Below are 21,891 nucleotides of genomic sequence, written 5' to 3' on the forward strand. Positions count from 1 at the left end.
ATTTATATTTTATACAGAAATAAAAAGAAAGGTGCTATTGTTTCACTCGCCAGCCTTGGGTAATAATACCTGGGAGGAAGAAATGTCTACAAACAGAAACATGGTAATAACTGTAATAGCCTGGGGTCATGTCATCTACTCTCAATTAGGAAAATAATACAGACGTGCCATTCTTCATCTGTAGCATAATCACAGCCAGTAACAGGCAGACAGGGAGAGAAAGGTATTGTTCCAAAATGAGAGTCCTGTCGTACCTGATAACCTTCCTCCTCTCCAAACCAAGTGAGAGAGCCAGGGAGGCATGTGATAATAGAAGAGCAGCAGCCAGCAGGGCTGGTAGAGCTAGCTAGTTCATGCATGCTTAGAAATGGGAGACATACAGTGGAGGTGGAAGACAGAAACAGGAGTGGAGCTGGTTGTCAGGGGGCTTGTGTGTGTCTGTGGTTCTGTAAGTGTGTGTGTGTGTGTGTGTGTGTGGTGTGTGTATGTGGTGTGTGGTGTGTGTGTGTGTGTGTGTGTGTGTGTGTGTGTGTGTGTGTGTGTGTGTGTGTGTGTGTGTGTGTGTGTGTGTGTGTGTGTGTGTGTGTGTGTGTGTGTGTGTGTGTGTGTGTGTGTGTGTGTGTGCGAGCGCGCATCTGGGGAAGGAGAGACAGTAGGGGAGGTGAGGGTAGGGTAAGACAAAGGCACTTACTGATCAACTGTATGGGGCCTCCCCTCAGTGCAGAGAGGGATTCTGTTTGCTCACAAGGTTACCTAGCAACTCTAACGTCATACAGTAGGTGTGCACACAGCACGAGGAGGAGGGGGATGTAGGGAGAGGTAGGGGAGAGGAGGGTGAGGAGGGGGATGTAGAGGGAGGTAGGGGATGCAGGGGAAGAGGAGAAGGGGATGTGGGGAGAGGTAGGGGAGAGGAGGAGGTAGGGGAATATAGGGGATGTAGGGGGAGGAGGGGGAGGTAGGGAGAGGTAGGGGATGTAGGGGGAGGAGGGGGAGTGAATGAGAGGTAGGGGGAAGAGGAAGAGGAGGAGGGGGAGGGGGAGGTTCAGCAGCAAAGTGACACCTTATGGATCACTTCCTGTGTTAGTGTAGAGTATGTGTGCATGGGCACGTGCTATATACAAAACATGGATTCAGTGCACATCAACCTATGACGTCAACACACCGTGTGAGAGGACAAAGCATACTGTTGTTACACACCTGCATCCTAATCTCCTTCCTGGCAAAACAAGTGTGCTGTGAGTAAGGCTTCTATTTTAAAGTTATTTCACAGGAAAGGGAGATCTTGTTACTTGGAGTTCCCCGAAAATTCATAGAATGATTATGATGTATGTCTATAAGTGACAGCAAGTCATCGCACCATATAGGAGGACAGAGCATACTGTATGAGCACAATTATACAGAACAGGATACGGGGAATACACCTCTGCACTCTAATTTCTCAGTCTGCATTACAAAACAAGACCTATCACCGCCTTCCTAGCCCACAGCCTTTGGCAGCGTGCCGCGTTGGTGGCACTATCTTGTCCTCAAAGCGCACAAAGAAGTTGTTTAATTTGTCTGGGAATGAGACGTCGATGTCTGCGACAGGGCTGGTTTTCTTTTTGTAATACGTGATTGTCTGTAGACCCTGCCACATACGTCTTGTGTTTGAGCCGTTGAATTGCGACACTTTGTCTCTATACTGACACTTTGCTTGTTTGATTGCCATACGGAGGGAATAACTACGCTGTTTGTATCCTGCCATATTCCCAGTTGCCTTGCCATGTTTAAATGCAGTGGTACGTGCTTTCCGTTTTGCACGGATGCTGCCATCAATCCACGGTTTCTGGTTAGGGAAGGTTTTAATAATCACATTGGGTACAACATCTCCTATACACTTCCTTATCAAATCGCTCATCGAGTCAGCGTATACATCAATTTTGTTCTCTGAGGCTACCCGGAACATATCCCAGTCCACGTGATTGAAGCAATCTTGTAGAATCCGATTGGTCAGACCAGCGTTGGATAGACCTAAGCACGGGCGCTTCATGGTCAGATTTGCCAAAAGGAGGGCGGGGGAGGACCTTGTATGCATTGCAGAAGTAGCAATTGTCGAGCGTGTTACTCGCTCATGTACTGCAATTGATATACTGATAGAATTTAGGTAGCCTTGTTCTCAAATGAGCTTTGTTCAAATACCCAGCTACAATCAATGCAGCCTCAGGATAAATGGTTTCCAGTTTGCATAAAATCCAGTGAAGTTCCTTGATGAAGGTCTTGGTTTCCGCTTGCGGTGGGATATGCACGGCTGTGACAATAATTGAGGAGAGTTCTCTAGGGAGATAATACGGTCGGCATTTGATTGTGAGGAATTCTAGGTCAGGTGAACAAAATGAATTTAGTTCCTGTGTGTTGTTACAATTACACCATGAGTTGTTAATCATGAAACATACACCCCTGCCCTTCTTATCGGAGAGATGTTTAGTTCCTGTCGGCGCGATGCATTGAAAAACCCGTTGCCTGTATGGACTCTGACAGCATGTCCCCAGCTAGCCATGTTTCCGTGAAACAGAGTATGTTACAATCCCGGACATCTCTTTGGAAAGCAACTCTTGCCCTGATTTCTTCGACTTTGTTAACTAGGGACTGGACATTAGCGAGTGATATACTCGGAAGCGGTGGGTGGTGTGCACGCACCCTCTCCTCCGATGGCATTGTTTTGGGTCGACCTCTGGAATCAGCTCAAATGCCCTGGGAGGTGCAGACAAAGGATCCACTTTGGGAAAGTCATATTCCTGGTCGTAGTGCTGGATGTATGTAAAAACACTTAAGATTTTCTGGGCTTACAATGTAAGAAATAATACATGAAAAAAACTAAATACTGCACTGTTTCCTAAGGACTAGAAGCAAAGCTGCCATTTCTATCGGTGCCATCTTCACATAAGAATACAAGAAGAAGAAAGAATACAGGAAGAAGGAAGAAGAGTCAGGACTAGTAGTCCCCCTTGAAGAATCCTGATTGAAGGAACAATGTGCAGTCATACACCCCTCCTTATTTCTCCATCAGAATCTAGCTTTTAACTTGTCAGTACTCACTGAGAAAAAGCCCACACAGACAGAGTCAATCAAACTGTCCTTTTGCCATAACTCCTTCTCTGCTCAGTGTTCTAATGGTCTGTGGTGACTCATTCAGCCATTCAGGCTCTCAATGAGGGGATATTAACACCTCTGTGTTCATACTCAGTCTCTCGTCTCTGCAGTCTCCCAGCTCTGCAGAGCACTACCACTACTACACTGTGTTCTACACTGTATACCCTATACTGTATGTCTGTCTGAGACAATGGTGACTCAGAGGTGTTCTGTGTACTTACAACTCAAGACCTTTACCTACTGTAAACTTTAATATTTCATTTGGCTGAGAGGTTTTTTTAGTGATGTGTTGGTGTGATTTTAAAATGAAATGGGAAGAAAAAGATTTGACATTTAAATAAGTCTCCTTCTCTCTCCCTTGCACTCACTCACTCACTCGCGCACGCACACACACACAAACACACACACACACACACGCACACACGCACGCACGCACGCACACACACACACACACACACACACACACACACACACACACACACACACACACATGCCTTATACACACCATCCTTAAGGTTATACACATTTACCTACAGTCTTTATTTTGAGCATAACTATCAAAGTAATAATACTAGATGTATTTTATATAGCGCTTTTCATACAGAATCTCAAAGTCACTTTAAAAAAACAAACACAAAAACTAATTCAGGAAGCTGTCAGTTGCTGGGAGATGGTCTTACATAGTCAGATGAAGATGCAGTTCACTAAAGGAATATCTTAAGAAGTGGTATTGATGGCCAAGCCAGGGAGGGAGAAATAACAGTCAGACAGACAGGCTCGGAGCGCTTCATCAGACACCTCTGTCTTTCAACCACTCACACTCCGTCTTTCCTCTTCCACCTGGATGCATGTGTCCACATTCTGAGGACACAATCAGCCACCCACTGATCTGCACCAGACTGTTATTCCCCTCCAAGGGTAGCCCGGTCCCAGGTCTGTTTGTGCTGTCTTGCCGGTATTCAGGGGCAAGACAGCACAAACAGATCTGGGACCAGGCTACCTTTACACTGCCAAGGGAAACAAACTTTACTGTCACTCCCTAGTTCTATTACGACCACGGCAAAATGTTTTCCGTTTCTCTCCCATGCTAGCCAATATCTCTATATGGCAGTCGAGTCAAGCAGGGCCCCCTGATATTAATAATAAAATATGCAATTCAGTGTTCAGTATGTGCATGTGATTATGTCAATATATGATTCGCACAGGAATTGAACCCATGACTTTTGTGTTACTAATTATGCCATTTCCCTATAACTAGTTCAAGTGCAAGCAAGTGCTAAAACTAACCAACAGGACACTGTTCCCAACAGGGACAGAGTGATTAGCTCATGGTTACTATGAAAGAAGCACCTAGCACAGAACAGTATGTCTTTATTGCCAATCAGGTCTTAAATCTTAATAGTCACGTAATCATCACACGTCATTGAGTGTTAACACAGCACAGCACTCTGTAAGTGATGACATATTCTTTTTAAAAGCCTCTCGAGCCATACTGAAGTTACACAGACTAACTGGATCAGAAAGTCAACAGTCAACTAGCAACCTGCAGTCTCCATTTTGGAAATTACTTTATTCCAATCTCATTCTATTTTAAGGGGTATCAAATCACGTTTTACTGAAAATAATCAGGACTTTCAGAAAACAGCCATTCAAAATGTCTGAAGAAGGACCGGCAAAACATCTGAAGAACAATCAAGGACCAGGGAGAGAAGGAGTGACGGACACAGAGTGTGCTGTACCTCACCAGCACCTACTGAAACGTGCAGGGATAACTGCGCAACATGTGCACTGGAGTGAGATGTTTATTTCGCCTGAATGGCTGGAGCATGTTAGAGAGACATCAATGCCAAATTAGGACACTGATCACCACGACGATAAAAGGAGAAGGAGAGGAGGTAGAGAAAAGTCCTGCAGTGACATCTCCTTCTCTAGAGGGAGATGGAGGACGGGGAGGGAGAGGGGGGAGGGAGCAAGAGAGGGTGAGGGCGAGAGAGGGAGAAAGAGGGTTGAGAATACATGGAGGGGTAGTTTGAAAGAGCATAATCAGTCAAAGGTAATGAGAACACAGCCAATGCCAGACCGGCACAGCCAGGGCCCAAATCCACAAAGTGTCTCAGTGCTGATCTAGGATACATTCAGCCTTTTAGATCATAGTGAATAGGATCAAATAAACAGGGAAGGACCTGATCCTAGAATGATGCGATGCAGAATCCCCTCTTCAGAAAGTGACTGTGCGGTAGTCATGATAAAAGCACCACAGCGTCTCCCTGTCTGTCAGTATAGGCCCCGACGTGACCCTCTACCTGCTGTCAGCTTGGAGTGACGTGTGTGCGTGTGTGCACCTCTGTGTGTGTGTGTGTGTGTGTGTGTGTGTGTGTGTGTGTGTGTGTGTGTGTGTGTGTGTGTGTGTGTGTGTGTGTGTGTGTACGTGTAATCTCCACCCGGCATAGCCAGAAGAGGACTGGTCACCCCTCATAGCCTGGTTCCTCTCTAGGTTTCTTCCTGGGTTCTGGCCTTTCTAGGGAGTTTTTCCTAGCCACCGTGATTCTACACCTGCATTGCTTGCTGTTTTGGGGTTTTAGGCTGGGTTTCTGTACAGTACTTTGAGATATCAGCTGATGTAAGAAGGGCTTTATAAATACATTTGATTTGATTTGGAGAGATAATGCAGCATTCCTAAGCAACAAGCTCTCACAGTCTCACTGCAGAATTAGATGTTCATCCACATTCTCCAAACGTCAAATTTCGAAGTTTAGGCACTCATTCCAAATGGTTAAGGTAAGGGTTAAGGTTTGGAATAGGGTTAAAACCTCAAATAAAAAATAGTGACCACAACTAGGATTGAACACGCAACCTTCTGATCCAGAGTCACAGGATTACACCCATCCACCACCCCAGTCTACAATGCCCTAGGGAAACCCAAGCCTACCCTAGCGCCTCTAGCGGCCGGTTTTGAAGGCATTTCCCGGCATCCTCAGGACATGGATAGACATCCAATTTTAATGTCAATCTTGAATAACCTGGATGATTAGAAGAGGGCGCCAACAGACATGGTAGCTCTGCTCCTAGCTCCTAATGAACTTTGCAGTATTTTTTGTTTTTTTTGTGTGTTATTTCATTCATTATTAGCCCAGAAGGTTTATTGTGTTATTACACACAGCCGGAAATAACTTTTGGATATCAGAGCGAAGTGTAGTGTTCGGAGTGTACTTCTAGTCCGACTCAGGAGGCGTGCACACCATTCACCGCTTCCGGGCATATTACTCGCAGATGTTCAGTCCCTGGACAATAAAGTAGACAAGCTCAGGGCGAGGATCTCTTTCCAGAGAGACATCAGGGACTCCAACATACTCTGATAAGGGCTATTTCACCTGACCTCAACTCAATTGAGATGGTTTGGGATGAGTTGGACAGCAGAGTGAAGGAAAAGAAGCCAACAAGTTCTCAGCATATGTGGAAACTCCTTCAATACTGTTGGAAAACCATGCCAGGTGAAGCTGGTTGAAAGAATGCCAAGAGTGTGCAAATTTGTCATCAAGGCAAATGGTGGCTACTTTGAGGAATCTCAAATATAAAATATATTTTGATTTGTTTAACACTTTTTTGGTTATAACATGATTCCATATGTATTATTTCAGAGTTCTGATGTCACTATTATTCTACAATGTAGAAACTAGTAAAAAATAAAGAAAAACCCTGGAATTATTAGGTGTGTCCAAAATGTTGACTTGTACTGTATTTTATGTGACCAATACAATTTAATTTGATTTGTTCCTAAGACAACACAAAGGAAATACTTGCACACAGTGTAAAACATCACTTCAGGGGCTGGGCCGCCCTACAACTGGGTGACCAAAGGGAACCATGGCGCTAGCATTGAATCGAAGTGTCACTGTGTCAAAGGCTTCTGACTATAACCAGGGTAAGGGTCAATTTCATTTAAATTCAGTCTATTCAATAAACACACTGAATTAGGAAAATTGGAATTTCAGTTTAATTCCTGACTTGACTGAATTGAAAGGGACTAACCTTTTCCATAACCCTAATGATCTGTGTGAGAGGGAAAGTGAGGAGAGAGGATAACAGTTGGTTGAGGAATTCATTTGGACTGTCAGCTGTCATAGAAGCTGCACAAAAGCTTTAAGACAGCCTCTGTTTACAGCCAAACTGGAGGTCCAGATGACTTTCTGAGCCAAAGATCCTTAGTAAAGAATGGTTCAGCTTGATCTACCACACAACACAACAGCCCTGTGTCTCTGCCTGGACTGCGTGTGGCAGAATCACAGCCCAAACTTCAAACAACTGCAATTTTGTAGACCACTTAGTGTTTAAAGCAAGGCAAAGAAGGCAACCGAGAAAAACGTTTCTATGAGTAAACAAATGTATCCGTTTTGATTATATAACAGGTTCTTTGTAGTTTTCTACTGCACTTTGCTTATGGTCTACAAGGCTAAAAAATGATGAGCCCCAAACAAAATAATATCCAAAAAAGAATTGCTCTGAAGGACATTTTTCCTATAATTTACAGAGTCAGGGATTCTTTCTGAGTCTGCAAAATACATTTTCAGGTAATCATGACTAAAGAACACTAACACGCAATTCTATCTCGTATGCCCTGAACCTATGAGGTCACTCTGGGCCTGAGCATCAATAGGGTATTGTTCTCATCCATCTAGTATTAGTTCTGTGAATCTGTGCTCAGCTCTACTTAAAATCTCAGCCTTGCCATAAGGGAGCGGGACTAATACCCAATTTGAATGACACACACGCCTGGACTGAAACACAGAGGAAAGAGCATCAAGCATTGAGTTGTAGTAGGGTATACAGGTCCGTCTGATAGGGATTGAATCACTTGAGCCCTGCTCATTGAGGGTGCTTCCTGCTTTAGCCATTCAGTCATGCTCATTATCACCTACAGTAGCTCGTTGCTCTTGTGCCGATGACCGTAAACAAACCATGAATTGGAGGTTTGGACACATTGGCCTTTTCTCAATTGGATTTGCTCAACCTCCTGCGTCCTCTCTCCTCGGTCCTCTCTGGCCCCTTTTTGAAAGATAATCGAGGAAAGGGCTAGTAGACGAAAATGAGCTTGTATGAAATGAGACTCTCCTTCTCCAATCGCGCGTCATCAGACAAAATACGTTTACATGGTGGAATCCCAAAATAAATGTATAAAATTTAAAAAATAAATGTAGTTAGTAGTGCAAGATATTTTATAGATAAAAGGATAAGTAGCATATCATTTTTAAATGTTTGCATGCTTTTCGAGAAAACAATAGCTGATTCAAAGGGGGTAAGACAGATTTCTAAACTACTCCGCGAAGGACTCGGGTAGGAGACACTTGTGCTTCCTCGCCAAAAAAAGGTTATCGAGGAGGGAAGGACTGTCTTTTGTTTGCCAATTAAGGAATTGACACTCTCCTCGACCACTCGACCACTTATAGCTTTCTGGGTCACGGAGGAGAGACTTTTTCCAAAATGATAAAAGGCCACTGACACTGGCTGGTGGTAAAATGCTCCTGGCATGAAGCTTCAATTCTCACTAAAGGCCAGTCATGTTTGACACTATTTAGGATAGTCTCTCTGTGATACATCCCTAATAACCAAACTGGAGTTTTGTGGCTCTAAAACATATAGCTAAAAACAGACTCTTTACTCGGTACTTTGTTGAAACAGCTTTGAAAGTGATTACAGCCTCGAGTCTTCTTGGGTATGACACGACACACTTGGCAAACTTGGGGAGTTTCTCCCATTCTTCTCTTCAGATCCTCTCAAGCTCTGTTATGTTGGATGGGGAGTGTGGTTGCACAGCTGTTTACAGGTCTCTCCAGAGATGTTTCAATAGGTTTAAGTCCAGGCTCTGGCTGGGCCACTCAATGACATTCAAAGACTTGTCCCAAAGCCACTCCTGCATAGTCTTGGCTGTGTGCTTAGGGTCGTTGTCCTGTTGGAAGGTGAACCTTCCCCCCAGTCTGAGGTCTTGAGCACTCTGGAGCAGGTTTTCATCAAGGATCTCTCCATACTTTGCTCCGTTCATCTTTGCCTTGATTCTAAATACTCTCCCAGTCCCTGCCGCTGAAAAACATCCCCACAGCATGATGCTGCCACCACCATGCTTCACATTAGGGATGGTGCAAGGTTTCCTCCAGACGTGACGCTTGGAATTCAGACCAAATAGTTCAATCTAGGTTTCATCAGACCAGAGCATTTTGTTTCTCATGGTCTGAGAGTCTTTATGTGCCTTTTGGCAAACTTCAAGCGGGCTGTCATGTGCCTTTTACTGAGGAGTGGCTTCCATCTGGACACTCTGCAGAGATGGGTGTCCTTCTGGAAGGTTCTCCCATCTCCACAGAGGAGCTCTAGAGCTCTGTCAGAGTGACGATCGAGTTCTTCATCACCTCCCTGACCAAGGCCCTTCTCCCTCGATTGCTCAGTTTGGCCAGGCGGCCAAAGAGTCTTAGTTGTTCCAAACTTCTTCCATTTAAGAATGATGGAGGCCACTGTGTTCTTGGGGACCTTCAATGCTGCAAACATTTGTCATTATGGGGTATTGTGTGTAGATTGCTGAGTTTTTTTTTTTAAAATCAATTTTAGAATAAGGCTGTAACGTAACAAAATGTGGAAACAATCTACGGGTCTGAATACTTCCCGAATGCACTGTAGCTAACCATTACTAACACCATGAAATGTACTTCAACTTTCCCTACTTACTGGATGCTGTTTGAGATGAATGAATTTCATTTGATGTAGTGACACGTTATGAGGAAAGGGGTACAGACCAAGGGCAAAGTTCAAGTCAAATCTTTAATCTCCTGTTAGTCTAATGAGAGAACTGGGGCATGGTCTATCTTGGGGCTCTGGTCTGAGGGAGCTTGAACTTTGCTCATAAATGGTTTTGCCCATGATTTGTTATGTCTGTCGGCACTTCAGACAGGATGCAAACAGTCAGACACACACACGCACACGCACGCACACGCGCACACGCACACACACACACACACACACTCAAACACACACACACACACACTTTCCTCTTCCTTGTCCCAAATAGAGTTGCCTGTCATCCATGTAATCACAACTCAATGTTGTCATCTCTCTAAATAGCATCTTGTATTTAGTGTCTTCCCAACTCCTGATCACACACCGTTTAGTCTGAGTGTTTTTATTCAGCTTTCTCCCCCCTGTACACCTCCTCAGCTGAGCAAGCAGCAGTGCTCTGCAGCCACTAGGCTGTTAGGGCTTTCTATTCTCCTGGGGAGGAAGCCTCAGAAATACCACCAGTGTTTATGGAGGGGCTGCTGGGTGTTATGGCAACAGTAGGGGATTGGTTTTAAGTGGTGGAGTCGTGCGTGTCGTGGCGGTGGTGAAGCCAAGCTACAGTGTACTGTACTAGATACTAAAGGCCATGCATGGGCAAGCAAGACTAGGCCTGTTCACATCCCTAGCCTCTGGTTGTTCCTTATCCCTTCTGGACAGCTCCAATGTATCATTTTGTCCAATTACCCTTAACTTACTGCTATTATCTACAATACTATTATCTTAATATGACAGCCCCTTGACCTTGGACCGTTAATACACTTCCCAAGAGAGAAAGCAACAATATGTTAACCAAGCTAGATATAATACAGTTATAGTTCGAGCTATAGAATTCAAATGAGTAGAACAGCATTCCCCATTCAAAGGCAGAGATGATTGGCTATAACCATAGAAATAAAAATACTATAATGGACAAAGAATTTCATTCTAATTCAATGGTTACAGCTGAACATCTTTGCCTTTTCTGATAGCTGGGCTTAATCAAATCAAATCAAATCGCTTGCGGCGAATACAACAATACAGTAACCAACAATACAGTAACCAACAATACAGTAACCAACAATACAGTAACCAACAATACAGTAACCAACAATACAGTAACCAACAATACAGTAACCAACAATACAGTAACCAACAATACAGTAACTAACAATACAGTAACCAACAATACAGTAACCAACAATACAGTAAAATGCTTACTTACAAGCCTTTAACCAACAATGCAGTAAAATGCTTACTTACAAGCCTTTAACCAACAATGCAGTTTTAAGAAAATACCCCCAAAAAAGTAAGAGATAAGAATAACAAATAATTAAAGAGCAGCAGTAAAAAAATATATATATATTTTACCAGGCAAGTCAGTTAAGAACATGTATTATTTTTTATTATCAATGACAGTCTAGGAACAGTGGGTATACTGCCTGTTCAGGGGCAGAACGACAGATTTTTACCTTGTCTTTGGGTGAATCGCCAAATAGCACCCTATTTCCTACGCAGTGCACTACTTTTATAGGGCTCCAATCAACAGTGCTGTTATTTTTTGTTTTTTGTTAACAACTAATTGACCAAAGTCGGCTCAATAATTTTAATTCCATTTAGTTTTTTTCTCTGAGCTCAATGCGCACATTTCCCCATTTCTCTATGGAGATAAATCAGATCAAACCCTGTACGATATAAACTCAACAAAAAAAGAAGCAGGACCCTATCTTTCAAAGATAATTCGTAAAAATCCAAATAACTCCACAGAGTTGCTTGTTCAATGAACAATAAACAATTAATGAACATGCACTTGTTGAACGGTCGTTGAGACACTAACAGCTTACAGACGGTAGGCAATTAAGGTCACAGTTATGAAAACTTAGGACACTAAAGAGGCCTTTCTAATGACTCTGCAAAACACCTAAAGAAAGATGCCCAAGGTCCCTGATCATCTGTGTGAACGTGCCTTAGGCATGCTGCAAGGAGGGATGAGGACTACAGATGTGGCCAGGGCAATATATTGCAACGTCCGTACTGTGAGACGCCTAAGACAGAGCTACAGGGAGACAGGATGGACAGCTGATCATCCTCGCAGTGGCAGACCACGTGTAACAACACCTGCACAGGATCGGTACATCTGAACATCACACTGGCGGGACAGGTACAGGATGGCAACAACAACTGCCCGTGTCACACCAGGAATGCACAATCCCTCCATCAGTGCTAGGACTGTCCGCAATAGGCTGAGAGAGGCTGGACTGATGGCTTGTAGGCCTCTTGTAAGGCAGGTCCTCACCAAACATCACCGGCAACAATGTCGCCTATGGGCACAAACCCACCATCGCTGGACCAGACAGGACTGGACTGATCTTCACTGACGAATCGTGGTTTTGTCTCACCAGGGGTGATGGTCAGATTCATGTTTATTGTCGAAGGAATGAGCGTTACACCGAGGCCTGTACTCTGGAGCGGGATCGATGTGGAGGGTCCGTCATGGTCTGGGGCGGTGTGTCACAGCATCATCGGACTGAGCTTGTTGTCATTGCAGGCAATCTCAGCACTGTGCGTTACAGGGAAGACATCCTCCTCTCTCATGTGGTACCCTTCCTGCAGGCTCATCCTGACATGACCCTCCAGCATCACAATGCCACCAGCCATACTGCTCGCTCTGTGCATGATTTCCTGCAAGACAGGAATGTCAGTGTTCTGCCATGGCCAGGGAAGAGCCCGGATCTCCATCCCATTGAGCACGTCTGGGACCTGTTGAGTCGGAGGGTGAGGGCTAGGGCCATTCCCCCCAGAAATGTCCAGGAACTTGCAGGTGCCTTGGTGGAAGAGTGGGGTAACATCTCAAATCTGGTGCAGTCCAAGAGGGGGAGATGCACTGCAGTACTTAATGCAGCTGTTACTTTTGATTTTGACCCCCCCCCCCCCCCCCCCCCCTTTGTTCAGGGACACATTGTTCCATTCCTGTTAATCACATGTCTGTGGAAGTTGTTCAGTTTATGTCTCAGTTGTTGAATCTTGTTATGTTCATACAAATATTTACACATGTTAAGTTTGTTGAAAATAAACGCAGTTGACAGTGAGAGGACGTTTCTTTTTTTGCAGAGTTTAGTCGGGAGTTGTAGCGTCCAACAGGCCAGTATTCTACATAGTTCAGTGAAGAAAATGTGGCAATTAACTACAATGACCATAATCCACTGCCAGCCTACTTGTCCGGTCTGTGTGTTTCTTTTATGCCTGCTATGGTAGGTTAATGTGGGGCAGACAAAGATAGAGAGAGAGAGCTAGAGAGAGAGCTAGAGAGAGAGCTAGAGAGAGAGCTAGAGAGAGAGAGAGAGAGGTTGTCTACCTCACTTGCTTTGGCAATGTTAACACATGTTTCCCATGCCAATAAAGCCCTTGAATTGAATTGAATTTAATTTAATTGAATTGAGAGAGAGAGAGAGAGAGAGAGAGAGAGAGAGAGAGAGAGAGAGAGAGAGAGAGAGAGAGAGAGAGAGAGAGAGAGAGAGAGAGAGAGATTTCTTTGTGAGGTAACTATACCTGAAATAGATAACCTTAGTGATTTATAGTTGGTATTCAGCAGTCATAAAAGTTGGCCTAATTTACTTTGATGAACTACTAAAATAGTGCTTTTTTTCAGACATCATAGGCAGCAGCTCTATAAAGTCATCAAATATAACAAATGTAATATACACAACAACTGAAATATTTTATTAAAGTAAATGATGGTTAATACTGTAAGTAATAAGCCGTAATGGGCAGTCACTACCATCATGGGACTTGTATTAATTGTTTAATTCTGTGTTGTTAACAGCGTTCAACCCACATAATGCACAGTGCATTTAATGTAAAAAAATCTATATATAATTCTAAACTGAAATAGAAAAACCGAACAGACCTCAAAAAGCACTAATTGCTCAGCACTACTAATCAAATATAGTACACTACATATGGAGTAGGTTATCATTTGACATGGAGATTTCTGTTAGTGATCAATCACCTGGAGGCAACCTATGGTCATGTTAATCCCATGGAACAATTGCGTCAGATTATTATTGGTCTATTGATCCTCTCTCACTCCATGTCACGAAGCAGGAGCGGCCAAGCTGTCCACCATGGCTACAGAGGGATGTCAGTCATCATCCCACATCTTTTCACGTCCTCGACCACTACCTGCTATTAGAAACCTGACAACCTCCCTTTATGGTGGATGTAAACATGAATCTAAGTGGCACTATGGACACTCCTACCAGTATCCATGCACACATAACAAACGCATGTACGCAAGCACTCACTCACAGGCACGTGCACCCTCCAATTTTCCAGTCTCGCTCTGTCTGAGCTCTGAGAAGGTGAGCAGCATAGTCAATTAGCTAGTGGTGAATGAGCCTCTCGTTCAGGCAGGTCTTCACTCAGAGCGCATCGTACTAGAACAGAAGCATCCTTCATTGTTTATTGGCCAGCCTGTGAATCAGACGTCCTGTCTGGGCCTGAATAACCATTGCTTTTGGTAATCGGATGATGAGGCGTAATTAAGAGTGCAGATTTGAGATTAATCAAAGTCTGGTGCCTGAATCACACGGTATGGAGAGAGAAGAGAGAGAGAGAGAGAGAGAGAGAGAGAGAGAGAGAGACATAGAGACAGAGAGAGAAAGAGAGAGCACAACTCAAGGTAAACGTTGGCAGCAGCCTTGACACACGGAGGAGAGGACTGATAATCTATGACAGCTATCAATGAACTCTCTCAAGAATGTCCTACATGTGTTTGCGCGTGTGAAAATGTGCTGGAGTCTAATCTTTTTATGAGAACTATTCAGCTATTCAGACAACACAAGGGAAATTAACTTTGACAAAAATGCTGTGCTGTTGATTCACGTTTGTGTGTGTATATATATATATATATAGACAGTTTAGAAATATGTCTGAAAACATGACTGTGTCTCTCACACCAGCAAGCATAAGAAATAAATCGTCAACTTAAATCCGTCTCAATGTGTCTGAGAGAAAGGACAGTAAGGGTGAGTTCAGTGGAATGGCCGAGGATCCTTGTTTGATTATCTCCCCCATACATCCATCACATCCACAATCAGCACAAGCCCACACATTGTCACTAAGAAACTGACCACAACAACCAGATTATCAACATGCTGCTATACATGTAGGATAACACAGAAAGATTGAAAGTGAAAGGACATGGAAGGACAAATAAACACACACACAAATTCCAGTGACACAGGTACTAATGGGAAGAGCGAGAAAGTTGCCAAAGCCTGGTCAGAAAGCAATGATCAATGGAGAATGATCTTCCACGAAGAGAGAGAGAGAGAAACATGAAGAAACAGAGAGAGAAAGAAACAGAGAGAGAGAAACAAAAAGAGAGAAACGGGGATATAAACAGAGAGTGTGAGAGAGAAACCAGGAGAAATAAACCAGAGAAACAGAAATGAACACAGCGACATCATCAGAGAGAGAGAGAGAGAGTGAAACATAGATTGTCTCCTACCTCTGCCCATCCCTGTGTTTGATGCTTTTTTCAGTATGGGTTGATAGGGAGTCCTTTCCAAGCCGGCCGGGGCATGGGTCTCGCTTTCCCCGTGGGCAGAGCAGTGAGCAGCCTCTCACAGCAGCTACAGCAACACAGTACCGCTCCAGCTACACAGAGAGGCACAGCACAGGCACTGGAGCCATGGTAGAGGCAGCAACATCCCTCCCTCCCATCCAGCCTGAATTAATTAAGCCTTTTTTCCCTCCCTCCCTCTCTCTCTCTCTCTCTCTCTCTCTCTCTCTCTCTCTTGCTTTCGCTCTCTCTTTCTCTCTCTCACTGTCGTGGACTCTCCCTGGTCATTGCCCTCCCCCTCTCTTCTCTCCCGCTCTCTGCCCTGGTGAGTGTTGCTCTGCAGATACTATGTGATTCTCTTCCCAGCCTCTGCAGGGTGACAATGTCCCTGCACTTTATTTTCTGACAGCCTGTTTACATTGAGCTGTTCACACTCCCAATCTCTCTATCACCCTCTCTCCTTCCCTCACTCTCTCTCTCTTTATATCTCTCTCATCAACACTGTTTTGTGACAGTGCCTCCGACCCCCCTCCCTTGTAAACCAATCAAGCTCATCTCTCTCTTTCTCTTTCCCCCCCCCCTACTACCCACCCACACAACATCCTGTGTGTTAGTTTTTTCTTACAAAAGTCTAAACATGCCATTAATGTATTGGCCCTCTCATTCTATCTCTGACTTTTCTATACAGCCATCTCTTTTTACTGCATTTTTGCCAATTAATCTTAAACTGAACGTTTGTTCAGATTCATTAAATAAACACAATACCTTTGTAATCCAAACAAAACAAGACCTAAAGTGATACGTTGGCCTGAAAGTATCCGTGGGCAGGCAGGGGGGGCATAATGCCAAGCACCAGGCAGAGCAGTAGCAGAGCAGTAGCAGAGCAGTAGCAGACAGAGTGAACAGCCCTATGCCATGGGTGCCCTAAGTAAAACCTTGTCCCAATCAGAAGGACCCATTGGGCAGGAGCCCATCTCCTGTTTCTGTAGCGTTAGGGAGCTTGATGTACGGGGCTTTAGTAATACCAACAGTCCATTGCTTCATTTGAGAGGTAGACAAAAGGGATAAAAATAGCTCCAGAGTGCTCCGCCCCTCCTGCCTGATCAAAAGCAGACCGTTTTTGTCTGGCTTGTACTTTCTTTCGGTCTTTATTTTTTGGCAAAAACTGCAATTACAGTATAGCTCTCCTCTGGGTCGTTCCGCCTCAAAAAGAACAAGAAAGAGGATTTTGACACCCACCATGTCAGATTGTTCTGATATTGTTTCAAGCATTCCTGCAACATTATTTTGTCTAAATATAATTTGACCTCTGGAGAATTTACACGAATTGATTGCATCCAAATTGGCCATTTTAATTTATAGGATTCATATAATATTCAATATTCTGATTTGGACCAAACTTTTTTCTGCCAATGATTTAGACATGAAGGATCTAAAGAAATGGTAAAAAGCCACCCACGGACCCCCCCCCCCCCCCCCCCCCCCCCACACACACACACACACACACACCCCACGCCACCCAACAACCAGTATACACAGTAGTATCAGTTCTCTGTGTCTGAGTAGTATGGAGCTGCGGCTCAGAGTACTGTTTCTTCATCTTACTATATGTCATGAATTCCCAAGTATTCTTTTATATTTTTTACCTCTGTTCAGATAATTTAGTCATTGAAGTTGTTAGGTAAACCTAGGGGTATTCTTTCACAAGGAGACTTAAACAGGCCCCCCTGTGCGGTTGGAATTGCTGTAAATGGTTCCTATTTGTAATTGGTACTCCCTGTTGATTTTAACTGAATCGAGTAATGCCAAAGAGGACAATGGATATAAACCTCCAGTCTTTGTATCTTCAACCATTTTGTAATGTTTGAGCGGCCTGCTACTTTTATGATTCTATAAATTCAAATGAATCAATTATGATTCACAGTTGTGCTGTTCAAGACTCTCTCACGATCCAGCTAACCTCCCGCAGCCTAATGAGGGTGTGTGTGTGGGTGTGTTTGCAGACTCGGTGGTTGACGACCTTTAACTGTCTAACCGTCTTGGGAAGGTGTCCTTTTGGGAGGCGTGGCTGACAAGGTGGTTTTCTCAGAATGCTACAGAACTGTCACCGCACTAAGCAGAGACCACCTGCCTCCCCCGCAACACCCACTCTAAAGCACAACACACAGTTGCTCTGGGGAGCTCACATGGCCTGCGTCACAAATGGCACCCTATTCTGCACTTAATCACAATATAGGGAATAGGGTGTCAAAACCAACTACTGTATGGGTTGAGGTCTAGAACAAGAACCGGATAAACAGACCTGATGTACTATACATATAAGAAAATAAATATACAGCTGTAAAACGTATATACAGACATATGTGACAATGGATATATGTATTGGGATATCTTTGTGTGTGTGTGTGTTCCCTGTGGATGTTGTCCATAATAGTGGCTGTTTGACGTAGTTGAGACAGGGCTCTGCAGGGCTTCTCTCTGTAACATGCTGTTTCACTTCCTGTCGGGTTCCTATTCTCAAGTCTCTCTTCTTTATTTCCAGTGTGTAACACCGACAACATCACAAACCAGAAACCACACAGTTTCATTTAACAATTAATATTGTTTCTGTTTTCTAAGTCACACACACAATACTACTACTTGACAACAAAGTGCATGCTGCGGAGTAGCAGACTCGTGCTTATGACCAGTCTGATTCATTGTGCAGTCAGTGTGGTGTGATACTCGTAAAGGCTCAGTAGTTGGGAAAGGAACCTGCAGCTGTTGTAACAGGGCTTGTGTGTCCCTACACCAGGGCTTGTGTGTCCCTACACCAGGGCGTGTGTGTCCCTACACCAGGGCTTGTGTGTCCCTACACCAGGGCTTGTGTGTCCCTACACCAGGGCTCTCCAACCCTGAACCTGGAGAGCTACCCTCTTGTAGGTTTTTAACTCCAACCCCAGTTGTAACTAACCTTATTCAGCTTATCAACCAGCTAATTATTAGAATCAGGTGCGCTAGTTTAGGGTTGGTGTGAAAACCTCTCCAGAAACAGGGTTGGAGAACAGTGCATCATCCCTGTCACGCCCTGACCTTAGTTATCTTTGTTTTCTTGATTATTTTGGGTAGGTCAGGGTGTGACAAGGGGTGGTTTGTTGTGTTTTTGTCCTGTCTAGGGTTTTTGTATGTTTATGGGGGTGTTTACTAGTCTAGGTGTTTTGTATGTCTATGGTTGCCTAGATTGGTTCTCAATTAGAGGCAGCTGTTTATCGTTGTCTCTGATTGGGAACCATATTTAGGCAGCCATATTCCTTGGGTAATTCGTGGGTGATTATCTATGTATTAGTTGCTTGTGTCTGCACTTATTCGATATAGCTACACGTTTGTTGAAGTGATCTTTGTTTCATTAAAATGTGTGGTGTGATACTCATTAAAATAGAAGATGTATTCACATCCTGCTGCGCCTTGGTCTCATCCATACAACGAGCGTGACAATCCCTATGTTCCCTACACATACTGTTGATCTATGGCCTTGTGCTTCTTCCTGCACAGTGAATGTCATGTCTTGTGTGTGGATTTGCATGTTTTATCCTATGTGCGTGCTTATGTAAAGTATACACATACATACAGTATATGCGTGCGTTGAAAATGTGCGTGTGTGTGTGTCCGTGCAGATCAGGGGGGTTTGACTGTGACAAAGATCTCTAGTAATCCCAGTAACGCACGGTAGAACAGCGTGGTTCCCTGACAGCTCTGACTGGACCACAGAGAGAGCCGACCTGGAGGAGGAGGGTTCAGTCAGACGGTCAAGTGTAGGTCATCTAAAGGTTTCCCAAACTCTGTCCTGGGGCTCCCTCTGGGTCCACATTTTGGTTGTTGCCTCAGCACTAAACAGGGGATTCAAATAACCAACTCATCATCAAGCTTTGATGATTTGAATCAGCTGTGTAATGCTAGGACGAAAAAAAACGAGTTTGGGGAAACCCTCTCCTAAAAGTCCCATGGGCTGGTAGATGTGAGAATCCACCATCTAGCGAAAAGGGGCCATCTTAGAATTGGTACATTTAGTGTGTACAGGGAGACATGGGATGCTTTTGTTTGTACAGTAGTCGTGGGTTTGTGCATTCATATCGTATTATTGCTTAGTTCTACAAGGTGAAATCAAGTCAAATCAATGCATTTAAAGAAAAGGACTACAGTGTGTGTTAGGCGAGGTTGAAGAGTGATATTGCCACTATGGTGCATCTGTAATAATGCAGGAATGCTGTTTGAAGACAAGGTTTCCGGTTCAAGGTATTTACTAACTGACAAACAATGGCGCAGCACAAGGAAACCGGATCAGATATTAAATGGCTTGTATGGTTGGTGAGTGAGGTTTCAGAGGTGGTTCTGGAGGGTAGAAAGGGCAGACATAACATATTCGCATACATTACTGACCATTGCCATAACTAACAACTGGATTATATAAAGTAGGCTTCACACAAGAATTAGAATACTCATTTAATATCTATGGCAACATGATATAGTAATACACAAGCTATGATAAACATAGGATATGAGCTGACGAACATAAATGTACACAGGTTATTTATTACAATTACACAATACAAGGTACTTAATTGAGTCAGTTCACGCACAACAAAAGGTAAGGGATTGGGCCGCCCATGCCACCATAAACGCTGAACATACACTGAGGTTAAACAAGCTGCTTAGTTATATACCAGAGGAGAGAAATGGTGATTAGCAGAGGAAGTTCTGGTGCTGTAAATGGAAAAGAGAGGGGGCGTGTCCAGAGGGGGCGTGTCCAGATGGAATTTGGGAGTCTATTAATGGTTGGTTGTTTAGCAAACAAACTGAAGTGTGCACAATTATTGGTCAAAGCAGACTGGGGTCGGCTTAGATTGTTGACAACATGTAAATTATATTTAGTCTCCAAATGTTTATTGAAAACATGTGCATTTGGACAATGAGCACTTAATGTTGGTTAGCTAGTTGGTTAGCTAGTTAGCAAATGTTTTGCCATATTAGCATAGACACGACATGAGCCAAAACACTTTAAAACAACACATGGTATCAAGAACATTATACAATTATCTGAAACGAGTCACTTAGGATTCCCCACATGGCAGCTTCTTGTCATGGTTTCTATCTATCCCACTGGGCACAGATGTCAATTCAGCATCTATTCCATTTGGGTCAATGCAATATCATTGAAATTACGTGGAAACAACGTTGATTGAACCAGTGTGTGCCCAGTGGGATCTGACTATTCAGAATCATAACACCACGCGGCTTTCTGCCTTATCGATGCACGAGCATCATTGTGAAGTTGTCAGCCAGCCCGTCTATGCGTGCAACAACACGTGTATCCCCCACCAGAGTAGGCCCATGCCTCTGCCAGTGATAACGCATGAGTCTCCCAGCAGAATGACGAGCCAGTCTGGCCCCAGCCATGCAGATACATTGCAGATCCATATCTGGCATATCGAGCAGCCAGGGCCCGGGACGCCCCATGGGAACAGGACGGCTAGAAAGACAGGAAGCTATGCTAGGGGGTCATAAAACTGTTAGTGTGTGTGTGTGTGTGTGTGTGTGTGTGTGTGTGTGTGTGTGTGTGTGTGTGTGTGTGTGTGTGTGTGTGTGTGTGTGTGCGTGCGTGCGTGCGCGTGCGTGTGTGTGTGTGCATGCGTGCGTGCGTGCGTGCGTGTGCGTGCGTGTTGAAATGAGATAAATACCAGAGAGCAGTTTGCATTCAAAAGCCAAAACACAGAGACAGTCTGAATTAACGTCTCAAAATCTTACCCTGTAACACTAATTAAAAACTGAGAGCAATGTCCTCCAATGCGGTGTGGAAACTCCAGGAGACCTGACCTGTTGTCTCCGGCTAGAGACACCCTGAGCCTCTCTGGACACCCATCCGTCCTGTGTGATCATCTAGCAGGGAAAGTACAGATGTAGGATCTTAATTTGAGCCAGTTTGCTACAGCAGGAAAATAATCCTTCAGCAACAGGAAATGTTGGAACAACATAGAAAGACAACTTTCACCCTTATGCTTAAGTGTGTCAAACATTGACTTTGTGTTTTAGTTTAACATACCATCTCTTCCAAAAACCTGCTTGGAGAAATTAGAAACAAGAAACACTGTATTCTAATGTACACTATTACTAATGTATTCAAACCGATGAAACTAGCCATACTGTAAATGGTAGTGCTAAATCTCTTTACATCAATTGGGACACAAATACACTGACAGAAAACCCATCTATGCATCTAAAACATCTGTAACACTAATTATTTTGGCTATAGGGAATCCTGTGTCCCTGGGGAGGATGCACACACACACACACACACACACACACACACACACACACACACACACACACACACACACACACACACACACACACACACACACACACAC

At 44.0% G+C, this 21,891-nt stretch overlaps 1 protein-coding gene across 4 annotated transcripts in view; it reads right to left on the reverse strand.

Annotated features, from left to right (window-relative positions):
• Positions 1 to 16,000, reverse strand: part of LOC110502101 (diacylglycerol kinase beta) — a 140,634-nt gene extending 124,634 nt beyond the window's left edge. For 2 of the 4 annotated variants that reach the window (XR_016490636.1, XM_036959240.2), the window contains exon 1: positions 15,437 to 15,970. The gene's annotated coding sequence lies outside the window, so the exon portion shown is untranslated. Of the gene's footprint in view, positions 1 to 15,436 lie in introns of all 4 variants that reach the window. The other 2 variants (XR_016490637.1, XM_090216108.1) reach the window with 2 other exon arrangements.
• Positions 16,001 to 21,891: the final 5,891 nt, after the last annotated feature.

Source organism: Oncorhynchus mykiss, chromosome 22 (assembly GCF_057628025.1).
Source record: "Oncorhynchus mykiss isolate SJ-2025 chromosome 22, ASM5762802v1, whole genome shotgun sequence".
NCBI lineage: Eukaryota > Metazoa > Chordata > Actinopteri > Salmoniformes > Salmonidae > Oncorhynchus > Oncorhynchus mykiss.